Genomic DNA, 13955 nt, shown 5'->3' on the forward strand with positions numbered 1-13955 from the left:
TCTATATATCTAAGTTTCACACTGCAACACTTTGGAAAACAGAAATTTGGAGCGCTCTCTACATAATCTCAACCCACACGCTCAAAAAATAGCACCGAAGAACATATATACTGATGCTTGCGCCCACGAGTGCATTCAGGAGGGGAGTCTGTGCCAGGACTCTGAAGTCTGTCCGCTTGGCACACATCTGCTTAGCTGTCGTCCCATTTGTTCTGAAAATCCTGACACAAACAGGTTGGGGGTGTTTCTACAGTGGTTACCTCTGTATTATATAAACAATAACATCAATAGACATCTAACTTAAAGCAAAATTACACTCTTGTTGACACGGTTGAATATCAGCAATCTGTGTTCAGTGCATTCCAGGAACTATTTCATGATACAGCGTTGTACTTGTTGTTTTTATGCACCCACTTTTCCTCAAGTTATCTTGTCTAGTTCTGCAACCATTATTCATATCTGATATTTGACAGCCAGAAACTCATACATGCTATTATGTAAACTAAATGGAGCTCCATTTAGTACAAAACATTGCCAAACCAGGAGAGATCACATTACTCCAGTTTTTATTTACTGGTGCCTTTAGAATATATTTTAAGATTAGTCTTTTAGTCTTTAAATGTCTCCATTTACTACTCATCCCTACAATTCAGTCTAAAAGTGGGGACCAATCTCAGGGCTACTGACACACTTTGCCTTTTGCCTCTTTAACAAAAGATTTCTCCATTGCCTGTGTGATTGTTGAAAGGCAAAAATTGAGGCAGTTTGGATTTTTGCCCTTAGTAATCAAGGGTGGTTGACGTTTGACCATTTCCTGTCTGATGATAAAAGATATGCAATACTATGACCAATCAAGGCAGATAAACCTCAAGAAATAATTGGAACAAATCTGTCATCTGGGTCGACACAATGACTTGTAGGAATGAGGCAGGGGGAGAGTGGGGGAGAAAAAGGCCCATCTGAGAGGTGTGTTTGGGGTATGTGGGTGTACATCCACATGTGCCTATGTACATTAAGTAGGTCACGCATAGCAAGTTAGGGGGTTGGGGTTTTTCCTCTTATTAGGGTCAATAGGTTACACTGATATCGTACTATATTGTAAAAAAAGTTAAGAGGGTGGGGCTTGCCTAATGAGGTCATGTATACTGTGGCACAACGGGAGGCTGGAGGGAGAGAAAGTGGTGTGGGCCTTCCGGTTGGGTGCCTGTATGGGTCACACTGTACCCTGGGGGACTTGACGGCGGGGATCAAGGGGGAGAGGGGCGAAAGGAAAGCCCCCCCCCCCCAGTATAGCCTGTGGATACATGGACACAAAAATAAGAGCAGACGAGATTTTACGTCTGAAGTGGCTGTCATGCTGACTTGTCTATATGCCAGAGTAGGATTAAGGGCAAATTTAAGATCGGGCCAGACACATTCGCAGAGCCGACCTACACTTTCTGTCTCCATGTTAGTCTCCAACATTAAAGCAACTAAATTTTTTCTAAAATTTTACACTTTTGACACATTTCAATTTCAAATGAATGTTAACAAATTGAAAAAAATACATCTGTGAGCTCATGAAATTGTTTAAAAACTGACTGGATGAACCCACTCACCTGGCAGGTGATTTCACAAAATATGCAGTTTTCTCAGAGTTTTAACAACTTTCTAAGAAGGATGTTGTTTTTCCATAAAAGCTGATCTTTGATTCCTGCTTTATACCAGATTTTTATTTACTCCCTAGCACAAAAATGCACAAAGGAACTAATAAACTTTGAACTCCTCCAGAGCAGATCTATTTGGACCCAATACTTGTGCATGTGTCATTCATTCCTCATTGAACAAACTCATTTCTGGGAGGTAAACCTCCTCTTGGGAGACGCAGCTGTGTTTTACCATCAACACCTCTCTGAAGCAACACCTTTCTCTTCATATCCTGTTATTCACTTCAGAGCTATCTGGATGTCCACCCGCGCTTCTGTGAATGATAATGCTCTCCCTGATGAATAATTCAGATCTGATAGGAAACAGAACAAACACAGTCTCTGCCGGATTGGGTGTCACTCAGCCGACAGATGTGAAAACAGGAGCCCACAGATGAGGAAGACGAGGTCAGGGGCCAAACATCACGGACAGCAGCAGCTAAATGAATAAAATATGAAACAGAGGAATTTATCTGATTTATCAGTGAGATTATGTCTAAAATTTTGTATTTTAATAAGAAAGTAGAAATTTTGTATTGTGTTTTTTGATTCCTCTGAAAATGAAATGAGCTTTATACAATAAAAATCCCAAATCTAACAGGGACAGACGTTCCATTAAAGGCTGCTTAGATGAGACCAAAAGACGCCTTACAGACTCAGAAAGTAATTGAGATGTTGAGACATAGTGGCCGCCAAGAGGAACATAAGGCATCATAAGTCAGTGTTACACTTTGTCTGTGTGATTTTCAGTGTGGCTGCCTTGGCAATAAGTTAGACTGCCTTCAGCCTTGATCCGCAGAAATTATGTTCAATCAGACATCAGTGACCCACGCTTCTCAGTTCTCTAAGGAGGAAATCTTTATTCAAGTTCCAAAAGATCTTAGAAATTATCTGCTGAAGACTTTAAGCTTCATGCAAGTGAATGTTTTTTGTAAAACACTGTCTGTCCAAGTCAGTCCAAAGGTTTTTGGCTAAAAACGAACTTTCTTATTTCCAAGCCAAAACCTGATATCCTCAATCAGTGTCTGCCAACATACAGCTACACCAGATCCACTGCCGTGTCATGCAGCTCTCCTTTGCCTTCTATAGTCCTCCATTGACTCCACTGGGTGAGATAAAAGGAAGTCTGAGCTTGAAAAGAGGGCGATGAAAAACGAGGATACTCGAGAGAAGAGGGTGAAGTGGCGTGTGGGGAGAGGGGAAAGAATTGAAACGACAAGCATTAACAACAGGGAGCTAAAGTGGGGAGAGAAGTGCAGTTGATGACACATAGAAATCCTCCTCAACATCTGAGGAAATAGTTAGATAGTCTCTCAACTCTCTCTAAACTTTCACCGACTTGCCTCCCCTACCTCAATCCACTCCATCCTTCCTTCCTTTAAGAGCAGCTTCTGAAATCTCCTGGTATAATCTCTCCTTGCTCCACCTCATCTTTTTCATTCTTTAGCAGCAGCTGCAGAGACTGAGGGATAATATTAGCACTCAATTCATCTACATCACCCCTCTCACAGATTAGCTTACGTCTCACGGCAAGCACCATTTTAGTCAAGCCACTTCCCTGTTGCATTTATATTCATTTTAATTAGCCAAACCTACAGTATATCTTCCTCTAAAAAGCAAAAGACCACCAGCCAGATACAAACATCCTGGAGAATCTGAATTGCTTGTCAACAACATGCAAGAGGTAATGAATGACACTAAAACTTAATTAAATTATATTATTATATGCTTTTATTAAAGTTTGAGCGCCATAAACCACATCTGCATCTCTTGCTTATGGACAGGTAAAGAAGACAGCTGGAGGGGAAGGATCAAGACATTGAAAAATGGTACCCTATGACTGTAATTTCATGAGCAAAATGAATATCAGTGTTGATTCGATTTAGGCTGCAATAAATGTCAATTAATCTGAGATGCGCTCCATTAAACTCATTCTTCACCTCCACCTGACCGATGATTTTTATTTCTGCGTGGCATGTGGAAAAGGCAGCATCCCTCTGGGCTGGGAATATGCCACATGGACACGCTGTATTCTGTCATCCCGAGCCAGCTGCACACAAGTGGTTTCCTACTCTGCCTTCACTCATGAAATTATAACTGCATCTCTGAAAAGACAAGCCACACTGAGTCCAGAGCAAACGTAGTCATTCGTCATCTCTCAGAGAGTCAGAGTGTTTCACGCAGGCTGCAGAATATTTCAAATGGTTTGAATATTTGATTTTCATTTTCCAGACTAATAAATGTCATGGTGGTCAACATAACCAACATCCTCCTTTCACAGAGACATGATTTCTTTGTTCCTCGTAGTCTGCAGAGAGGACCGGCACACCCACACAAACACTGAGCCTCTCAAACTATCAGGAGAATAGTTGAATAGCTGCTGCTGAGTTTAATAGTCTGCTTTTATTAACAGGCTTTTGTGTTCCCCCACTATTCAGACTATGGAGCTAATTGCTCTGATCTCAACGTGAATGGTCTTTTTTGCTGCTCATTATAAGAGCTCTGCAGTCCCTTCTCCCCCGTCTCCTCCTCTCCTCTCCTCGTTCTGACCTCTCTGAGGTTGAGGGATGGGAGAAAGAAAGTGAGAGAAATACACGAGATCCAGAAGGAAGAAAAAGCCACTGCAGAGAGAAAGCTGCTTTGCTTGTGGTTTGTGGGAGCAGTGCTTGCTGGGAGTTGGAGTCTTGCCAGCCTCGGGGAGCAGACTTAACAGCATTGGTTGATAAGCTGTTCCATCTAAACAAACATTTGTTAAAACTGCATTGAGGCCATTTGGAGGAATGTGATGCCGAAGCTGTCCTGCGTTGTAGGGAGTAGAATTACACTTTTAGAAACAATGAAGTCATTTTTGACTTTGCTGCATGGTCAGAAGATGGGCAGTGATTGTGGAAGGAGACTGTCCTACACACAAGGGATTCATAAAAAAACAACTGAAGTAATTACCTGATCAATAATCAATGCACATTATAGAGGATGTTAGTGCACTTAAGCCTGCCACTAAACAACAAGTCAATAGCAAGGAAGAGCAAAATGTCATTCTCAATCTTATCTAATTATACGTTACTTTGCAACAAAGTCTGAATATTCCACCAGAGCAGTAAGGTGAAATGATTATGAATGTTTAATAACGTCACCTCAAAGGTTCTTTGTGGAGTTGTAGACCTCTAGCAGTGCTACAGAGCTTGTTTCCTATGAGGGTGTCCTTGCTTGGTTTATCTCGTGCAGGAGGACACATACCCAATACACAATCCTAACGATGGTGTCACGCTATTCCACTAATCAACAGGTGGCGATAATGGGCCAATATATGCTGCAATGCAGCAGCAAAGGCAGTGAAGAAGACTGCAAGCTAGTAAACATGGATGTATACAATGCTGGATTTAAAATACTTTAAAAAAGAGGGTTTGCAAATGTTTCATGAGGAAGGGAATGCACTCTGAATGTTTGTTAGATACAAACAATGTGGGTTTTTTGTGTGTTTTGAACACTGAATGTAAACACAACATTTGTTTGTGTACAAGAAAACTCAGGGCACATTTAAGCTTGCGACAGGGCTAATGCAATCTGGCCAACCAGGAGCTGGCAGGGCATTACTATTAGACCTGCTGGACCTTATTGGCGCAGATGAGAATATAGAATATAAAGTTGATAGCTAGTAGAGGAGACAGAGCTTAAAAGGGATGCAATGCTACAGGAACAGAAATGTAAAAAGGCTCTAAATCTTGTGAATGATGTAGTACAAAGGGTGATATGAATAAAGGGGTTAAACACGTTTCATTCAGGGTGATATTTGGACACAGTCTCTCCCACTTGTGTAAAAGCATGGAAAGTGCTTCTGCAGTCCAACAGTGGACACGAACTTTCCATTCCTATTAAAATCCACAGTGTCACATGGTAGAACCCAAAATGGCTAAATCAGACGGGTTCCTGGTTGTAGTGATGCCTTTTCAGGCAAATGGAAAGTAGGGCACTGCCAGACTGGCACTGGGCAGTCAGCTCAGAAACCGGAGGGGGCACGCATGAAAGGGCTGCTGAAGTCGTTAGATTCTCTAAAGACTAAATTATGTGAGTCTGTGACTGATGCTAGAGATGACAATAAGATGAGATGTATTGTCTGTGCTTCTGTTTCTGTCTGTACAATTCAGTATTTGCAGATAGATTTCAGATCAGCTTGAAGACGAAGAAAACAGCAGGTGACGTGGCCTCTAAGTCATGGGTGAAGGACACGGAGAGGACACATCTGCCTGATACACAAAAAAACCCCCAACCAGCTGAAAGAGACCTCATCAACCATCCCACCACAAAAATGCCACATTCCACCTTACAGCAGGTGCAACATAAAAAAGATGAACTAAGAGGTCAACCATAAAAAGAAAACGAGAAATTCAACAGCGACATTATGACTCGCTGTCTGCTTCAACATCCTCTACAGGTTTCAGTCTGGACACACAAAACAGGATGTAAACCTAACAGAGATGACTGTTTTCTCACAAATCGCAGCAATGACACTGGCGTAAACACACATTCTCACAAAAATAAAATGACTAATTTGCAGGAGAGAGCAGCATGACCAGCCACACCCATCAGTCAGTGTTTCTTCTCTCCATCACAGTCACGGCTGCACAGACCATCTGGGAGACAGAGTCTTTTAAAAAAATCTGTATAGTTGATTTAAGCCTCAGAAATGTTATAATAAAAATCCTGCTGAGTTTTGTGCAAGAGCTCACATCGAAATATGTGTGGAGGGGCATTTACCTGATGAGATCGAAAGAGAGTGTGAATGTGGTTTGTGTGCACAGATGGCTAACAATATGGGTCCTTGGACCACTTCAGCAGCTTATCACCAGGAAACAAACACACACACACACACACACACACACACACTGATACACAAAGATCTGTGAATCACCTTGGTGGCTTATAAGCATATAGCAGATTGTCAGAGCAAAATCACAGTTTTCCAATCAAATGGAGAGTAGAAATAGCACAGGTTGGGATGTTATTGAAATATTCTTCCTGACTGGATGAGCATTTAAGACATTCTGCAGGTCACATTGATTTTTTAAGATGCTGTGCTCGTCTGCATGGGATTATCTCTCACTGCAGCACCATATACGGCCATGAAAGAATTCCCTCAGCAGGCCAAGCCCTTATTATACCTTGAAAGCCTCAAACTCTGACACACGAGGTACAGTAAAGACATAACACTGCGTGCACATCTAGCCACCGCAGACTGTAATACTGTAGCTATGGTGATCATGTCATATGTGACCTATCTATGATTTTACAAATTCATTTCAGCTATCAGTGGCCCTCTGGAGTCACGGTATGTTCTTATCAATGAAACACGGCTATACATGTCGTGCTGACCTTTAATCTCACTGGTAAATTACTTCTTCTACCACTTTTTAACGATGTCATGTTGTTGTCTGGGCGCTAGGGGCACTAGAGTAATTAGCAACAAATCTGTCATTAAAAATGGCTTTTAATTAGCTACCCAATACAGGTTCTCTGCTGAGTTGTATTGTTAAACACTCGACCCAATTAAAAACTAGATTGTGCAAGCAGTCCGCCTTTGGGTACACACTAAACAGAGAAATTAATTTCAGCGTTATTTATTATTTCCTCTCAGTGCCATTTCCATGATGTGGAATGGAACAATGTGTGATAGCTGATTGGACAGTCTATTGCACACACACATGCACATACATACACACACCACACGCAGCAGTATTTGGGCATTACAGGGGATTACAGAGCAGGCTGGAGTTAATGAGCTCGTAATTACTGCTAATTCCATCTGCCACCAGGATCAGAGCAGGCCAGTGGCGTCAGCTAGAGGTGATGTGTGTGTGTGTGTATATATATATATATATATATATATATATATGTGTGTGTGTATTTGTGTGTGAGTGTGAGTCCATGGAGGGAAATAGGAGGTCACATCCCTAAATGGCCATCACAGAGGAGAAACCCTGTTGTGCCTTTGACAGGCATATCCCTGACAGCAATGACCTGGGGGTTTAGGACACAAACACACACACATACAGTATACACACACAAACACATACACATCAGATGCACTAAATTGCCATTGTACCCTGGAGTGAAGCTTGAATTGGCTGTCAGAAGTGTGTGATGTTAGTAGCTGGTGGGAATGGCAGCTTTGCTCAAGTCACTGCTCCGCTGAGGGTTACACTAAGCCAGCCTGGCTGAGTATTACTGACTCTAAGGTGTGTGTGTGTCTGTGTGTAGAAGAATATTGAGGTACATAATTCTTCCAAGTCCTCCTCGCTAGGATGGGGACACATTCTGCAAATGCTCCGGGCTTTCTGGATGGAAAGTTAAAGCACTGAAAAGGCACTCAGACGCATCAGGAATCCTGGTCAGTGAAAGAGTGTGGGGGAGGTGGAGATAGATGGACAGGGAGAAAACTGTGCAGCTTAAGAATAAAAAGAGAAATTGCTTCAGCGAAATTCTCCCCAGACTGCAAATTTATCTCTGAATCTCTTCTCTCCTCCTGACCTCCCCAGGGTGGACGGACGAGGTTTGCTCAGAGTTCAACACATTGCAGCTGAGAGTCGACTTGGCTCTGAACTACTTCATCCCTGTGAAATGAAACAGGACAGTTGTAACGGTGCAAGGCTCCAAGCTTCATATAAGGAACTTTGAGTGGTGAAATACTCTTGGAACTGAAAATTGTGTGACTGTTGATCATGCTGACGCCGACTGGGTCATCTTGATCTTCTCATACTGTAAGCCCCAAAAAGGACAACAGTGGGAGCTGGGAGAGGTGTGCAGATGATTCCCCGGGGAGGCACCAGACACATACTCTTCTTCTTTGTATTTGTCTTCTTAGTCAGCTCAGATAGGGTTAAAGTTCAAAGGTTGCTGACCCCCAGTCTAAACAAGGCTGATTCAGGGCTTTGAATGCAGTCACAATACAGACAATGCCTTTTGAACTTATTTGGCATAAATTAAAGCATTAACTACTAAACAAGAATGGGAGAAAACTGTTTAACAATCTCTCCACAAAGTGATTTTATGCTCTTAATGTAAAGAGCATGACAAATTGTGTCAGAGTTTCTGTTTCATTACAGAAGATATTAAAATGTCTCAGTGTGTTAGGCGGTGACCAGCAGAGCTCTTGTATGACCCACTAACCCTTGACCCCCAAAAGCACTCAGAGTTTCTTCCAAAGTCCCTTTCTGAAGAGAGCAGGAAGCAGAAGAGGGACAGCACTCCTGGGAGAAGGTGGAATGGCCGTTTAAATCACCTCCATAAGTAGTTCAGTCTGGGGTGCAGTGTGGAGCGCTTCCCAGCCCCGACTCAAGGGCTAAGAACTGGAGAGGAGCTCACAAGGGGAACCCCGTCACGCAGAGGCCCAGGACAGGGTCTTGGATCCTGGGGTAGAATTACCTCTGGCCTCCTTCCAGACACGTCAACGACAACAAAACAGAGTGAAATACGACACAAGTAACCTGTTGAGTTTTAGGAAGGGAAAATGTTGCACAGACCCAAGTTTAATTACTGAAATTAACTAAGAAGTCTAATAGTGATTAGGATGGTATTCACATTAATGTTACAGTAATGAGGATAGCATCAGAGCTTGCAGCGCTATCAAATGCATCACAATAGGGAACAAACTCTCTCCAACACACACACATGCACATATAGCAGATGGAGGAACTATGATGTCAACGTGATGTGAGCCATGGGGAAAAAGGGTAGCGGCTCAATGTGGCTACCAAATGCCTCAGTCAGAACAACTGGCACAGACCCGTAAATAAAATTTCAGCGGGCATTCCGTCCCTACACAAAGAAACTGCCACGCTAAAAACAAATACGCCTTCAATGTTATAGTCAGTTATGTATTTTCTGATGACGACAGCTAATCAACTAATGCCACCACTTGATTATGTGTTAATCTCTCAGATTAGTGCAGACAACAGCAGTCAGTTTCCACAATGCTGTGAGATATTAAACGAGCTGACTTGAGTGGTTCAGTGGATTGTGGGCTGATGGTACTTAAGAGGCCAAGCGGCATCTCTTGAGTCAGTTTTGGGTGTGAAAAAAAAGAGTAGATATGTTTAGCCGGAAAGAAAAAGAAGATAGAGAAAGCACAAAGTGAGAACATGTGAATCAAACGTGATTGCGTAGCTTTTGTTTAAATCAAATCAAGCTACACAAAGAGACTACAGATCTGAGTAGAACACCACTAAGCACCTGCCAAAGGTTGTCCAAACACCACCTGAACAAAAAAGGAATGAAAAGGCCCTTTGACTGGAGCAGAGATACTCTTTCATTTCTTCTGGCTGAGATAAAGCAGACACCTATTAAAACACACACATTACTCCCATGCTGAGGAGGGGACAGACAGGACAGGTCGCTGTATGTGTGTGTGTTTTTGTTGTATTCATGAACACGTGTGGTGGTGACCAACAGGCCTCGGGGCGCACCCTGCATGAGCCCGCACCCATCACCTGCTGTCACTCATAACACACGCACTCGGGTCATGCCACTTAAAGTTGTTACAGTGAGTTTGGGAGACATTCCTTGCCCTCGGGCCGCTCAAAACACACACTTCACATTCCAGCGAGTGTATTCTGGGGTCCCACTCCCTAATCCTCCAACATATGCAGACGGATATATGCATGCCATCGCACGAGTGCAGAGGGACACACAAAAATAAAACGACGGATCCAGAGGTTCCATTAAAATCGAAATCCGCAGCCTCAAGTTGCCTCCAATACAAACTGGAAGAATAATCTCACTTTCCATTTAACTCGAAAAAACGCTCTTGAAGTTTCAATGCAGGACATTGTCAGAGCTTTTTGCTCACTCTACATTTCCTAGAAACCTTCTTCACTATCAGGCGAAAATGACATCCTGAGGTTATTATTCTCCATGGCCGTTGAGGTTAGGCTTAGGCCAGTTAAGGTGCACTGTTGTCTGGCTGTGGGTCCTTCTCTGGCTTTGATGTAACAGAGAACGAAGCCACTAAACCACGGGGGGTACCACCTCATGAAAATATGAGCTCTGTTTGTGAACATAGGCTCCTGTGTGTACAATAAAAAAAGCGCATGTGTCTTACAAGCACAGGTTACAAGCATCTGCTGTTTCGCTCTCGGGTCTCCCTAATGACCTTGTAGGCAGGCCAAGTAAACTTGTTCACTTAAATGCAAAACATCAAGAGTAAGTGGCTGCACGACATGACTCTGGCCTTGTGTTTTTCCATCCACACTGACCTGGGGTTTTTGGCCACTGAAAATTAAGCAATTGGGGAATAAACTTGAAAATGCTGGCAGTGTGGGTAAATTATGGTATGGTTGGTCAGCTGCTGCATCAAGTGGCCTGCACATGTGCAGTAGGAGAGATTTTGATGATGTTTATTACTCTGATGTTTCTATGTGAACAGGATGTTTAAAAAAAACAAACAAAAAAAACTTATGTGCACTTATGTGGACAGGTTTGTGTGCTTAAGATTATTAAGTCTTGTTCATGAACCATGATTCATGTGGGTGTGATAACATTGTCAACAGGCCGTTGACCCTTCTAACTCACTCAGTGTCTGAGTCAGCAAAGTGTGTTTCCAAAACAACTTAATCTATCTTTGACCCTGTGCCCATAACCCTAGCACAACAGACAACATGTATGTGTGTGTGTGTTTGTGTGTGTGATGAAAACAGTGTTGTTTGTAAGCTGAAACTTTCTACATCTTCAAACTGCAGCAAAGATGACAGAGCATCTTGATGTGTCATTTGTGAAAGTGTTTTTGCCTCATTGATGTTGGTGTGCAGTGAAAATGTCCTCAACCAACCAGGTAACATGAATAACAAACACTTCATTTAGTAATATGTCATTGGCACTGTCAGCTGACAAACCTGATCAACATTTCTCAATAGCGTGGTGACTGTGCCGTTTCACTCCACTCTGCCATACAGATGGATATAATTATGATATATTAATTAAAAACATTACAGATCTCAGCTTTCATTACTGTGCTGCGTCTCCCAATGAAGCAGCTGATGCCAGGAAGCTGTCAAAGCATTCAACCAATCAGAGCTGCCATCATGCCACTGACCAGCACTTCCCATGCACACAGTTAAATTACATCAGCCATGACATGAGCCTGGCCTGCATCAGAGTGACCGGTGCTCCACTTTTATCTAATTAAAAGAAACTGAGAGGATTTGGGTGTGACATGCATTAATGAGTGATGTCACCATCTTACAAATAAGCTATTTGGATCAGGTTGCGTTGTTAACCAGGGGTGGATCTAGATAGGGGTAGGTCATGCTGAGCAGGCTTTTTGTATACTGTTCAGATGACACACACAAACACACACACACACACACACACACACACACACACACACACACACACACAGGGACAGACGCTAAGTTGATGTTGGATTGCTTTCAATATGACTAATAGAGTTGATCAAATCTTTGTGTTGGCTGGAACTGGTTAGCTAATGATGCATGTTTAATGTTTCATTGCGCACAGACATACTTACACCCACACAGAGGCTTACATGCGCAGAGACTCACACACTTACTAACACCACCCCTGGCTACAATCATGTAGTTTATCAGTCTTTTGACAGCCAGTCTGTTTAAGTACACATGTCCAACACCCTAGTTGGTGCTCTGGGACTAAAAACTGAAAATGTGTGTGTGTGTGTGTGTGTGTGTCTAATGCCCTGATATCAGGCCACTCTGCTCTAATGGGTTTACATAAAGGGTCGATGGATGCTACAGGGGTCAGTCGACCAAAAAGAGCACACACACACACACATACACACTGAATCAATAAGAGCATCTCTGTCTATCCATGTTGTCTTAAAGCATCTATAAAGCAAGTCAACTTCATGATTAGTCCTACAAATAATTGTCTATGTTATATCACAAATACAAGTCTTTTTTATGCAGCTACATTTCCTCCACCAGCCTACTCATGTAAATTGGCCTATATCAGCCCACACATTAAGACATACAATTAGATAATTCTCACATGGCGTGGGTTTAAAGATGATAAGGGGAGGCTTGCTGCTGTTCACCCAATCACAGCAGATATACCGGGCAAAGGCGTCTTTCAAAATGTAGGTCAGCCGTTCAGTAGAATGCGGTCCGGTCCCGCAGCGGATCAATGCGAACACACCCACTCACACACACACACACACACACACACACACACACACACACACATACCTGCCTCTGCTGACTGACCACCGACACACCAGCAGACCAGTTGTCATCGCACGCAGTTTAAAACATTGGGCATGTCAGCCGACCGTAAAATACAGAAACACTTAAGGAGCGCACGCACATCACGCACGTACACATGCAGCATTCACATGCATTAGCACTCTGTTCTCATTATATGACTTGCAGTGATGTGTTTCCTTTGATATAGATTCCTTTTAGGCTACAGCAGAGACAGCATCCTGCCTTTTAGATGCTGCTTCTAATTCTATACAGTCACCGACAATAAAAGACAGTGCTGATTCAACATATAGCTTTCCGCATTGAGGTCTGAGCCTATAGACAGTGTAGACTACAGCTCCATCTGTACGCTCACCCAAAGGCCAGTCTCTACTCGGCGTCTAGACTTGACATACAATATCATATAACAGCCTAATCTGAGCGCACGCCAGTCACAATAATGAAACGTGCCACCATGCAGCTGTTGGAGTTTTATCAATGAGACATGCTGCTGGCTTTTTTACGCACTGGAGCTTCTACAACCCATGCACCACTATCACAAACCTCGCATTTGCGTAATGTGAAGCAGTGTCACCAGTGTGTCAATCGGCTTCTCGTCCGGTATTCTCAGTCTCAGTCACATGCCGGCTCTGGTCTCATCTATTACCTTGACAGAAAGTGCATTGTCCTCCCCGCGCGCTGCGGAGCCGGGAGCTGCAGCATTTTCCCGTTCAGCACGCGCCCGCTCATTCTTCAACCGTCCAGCTTTCACGCGGCTTTGTTCCCGTTTAGCATATCCCGCCGCTACGGCTTTGAAGCAAGAGAGAGGGTGTGAGAGAGAGGGAGAATCCAGCCGATGCTTTCCGCCGCTGATTACCGGAGAACCGCCTGTAAGAGTCAGCAGCGTTAACTGACTGACCCACTCCCGCAGTGCCTCCACTCTGACACACACACACACACACTCTCTCTCTCTCTCTCTCTCTCTCTCTCTCTCACACACACACACGCTCAGGAAGGGAGGGAGGGAGGGAGGGAGGCGATGAGCAAGAGAGGGAGGCATGGA

At 43.3% G+C, this 13955-nt stretch overlaps 1 protein-coding gene across 1 annotated transcript in view; it reads right to left on the bottom strand.

The window, feature by feature from the left end:
- nav1a (neuron navigator 1a) overlaps window positions 1-13955 on the bottom strand; it is a 73358-nt gene that overhangs the window by 21337 nt on the left and 38066 nt on the right. The gene's annotated exons all lie outside the window — the stretch shown is intronic.

The sequence above is a fragment of the Enoplosus armatus genome, chromosome 8 (genome assembly GCF_043641665.1).
Source record: "Enoplosus armatus isolate fEnoArm2 chromosome 8, fEnoArm2.hap1, whole genome shotgun sequence".
Lineage (NCBI taxonomy): Eukaryota > Metazoa > Chordata > Actinopteri > Centrarchiformes > Enoplosidae > Enoplosus > Enoplosus armatus.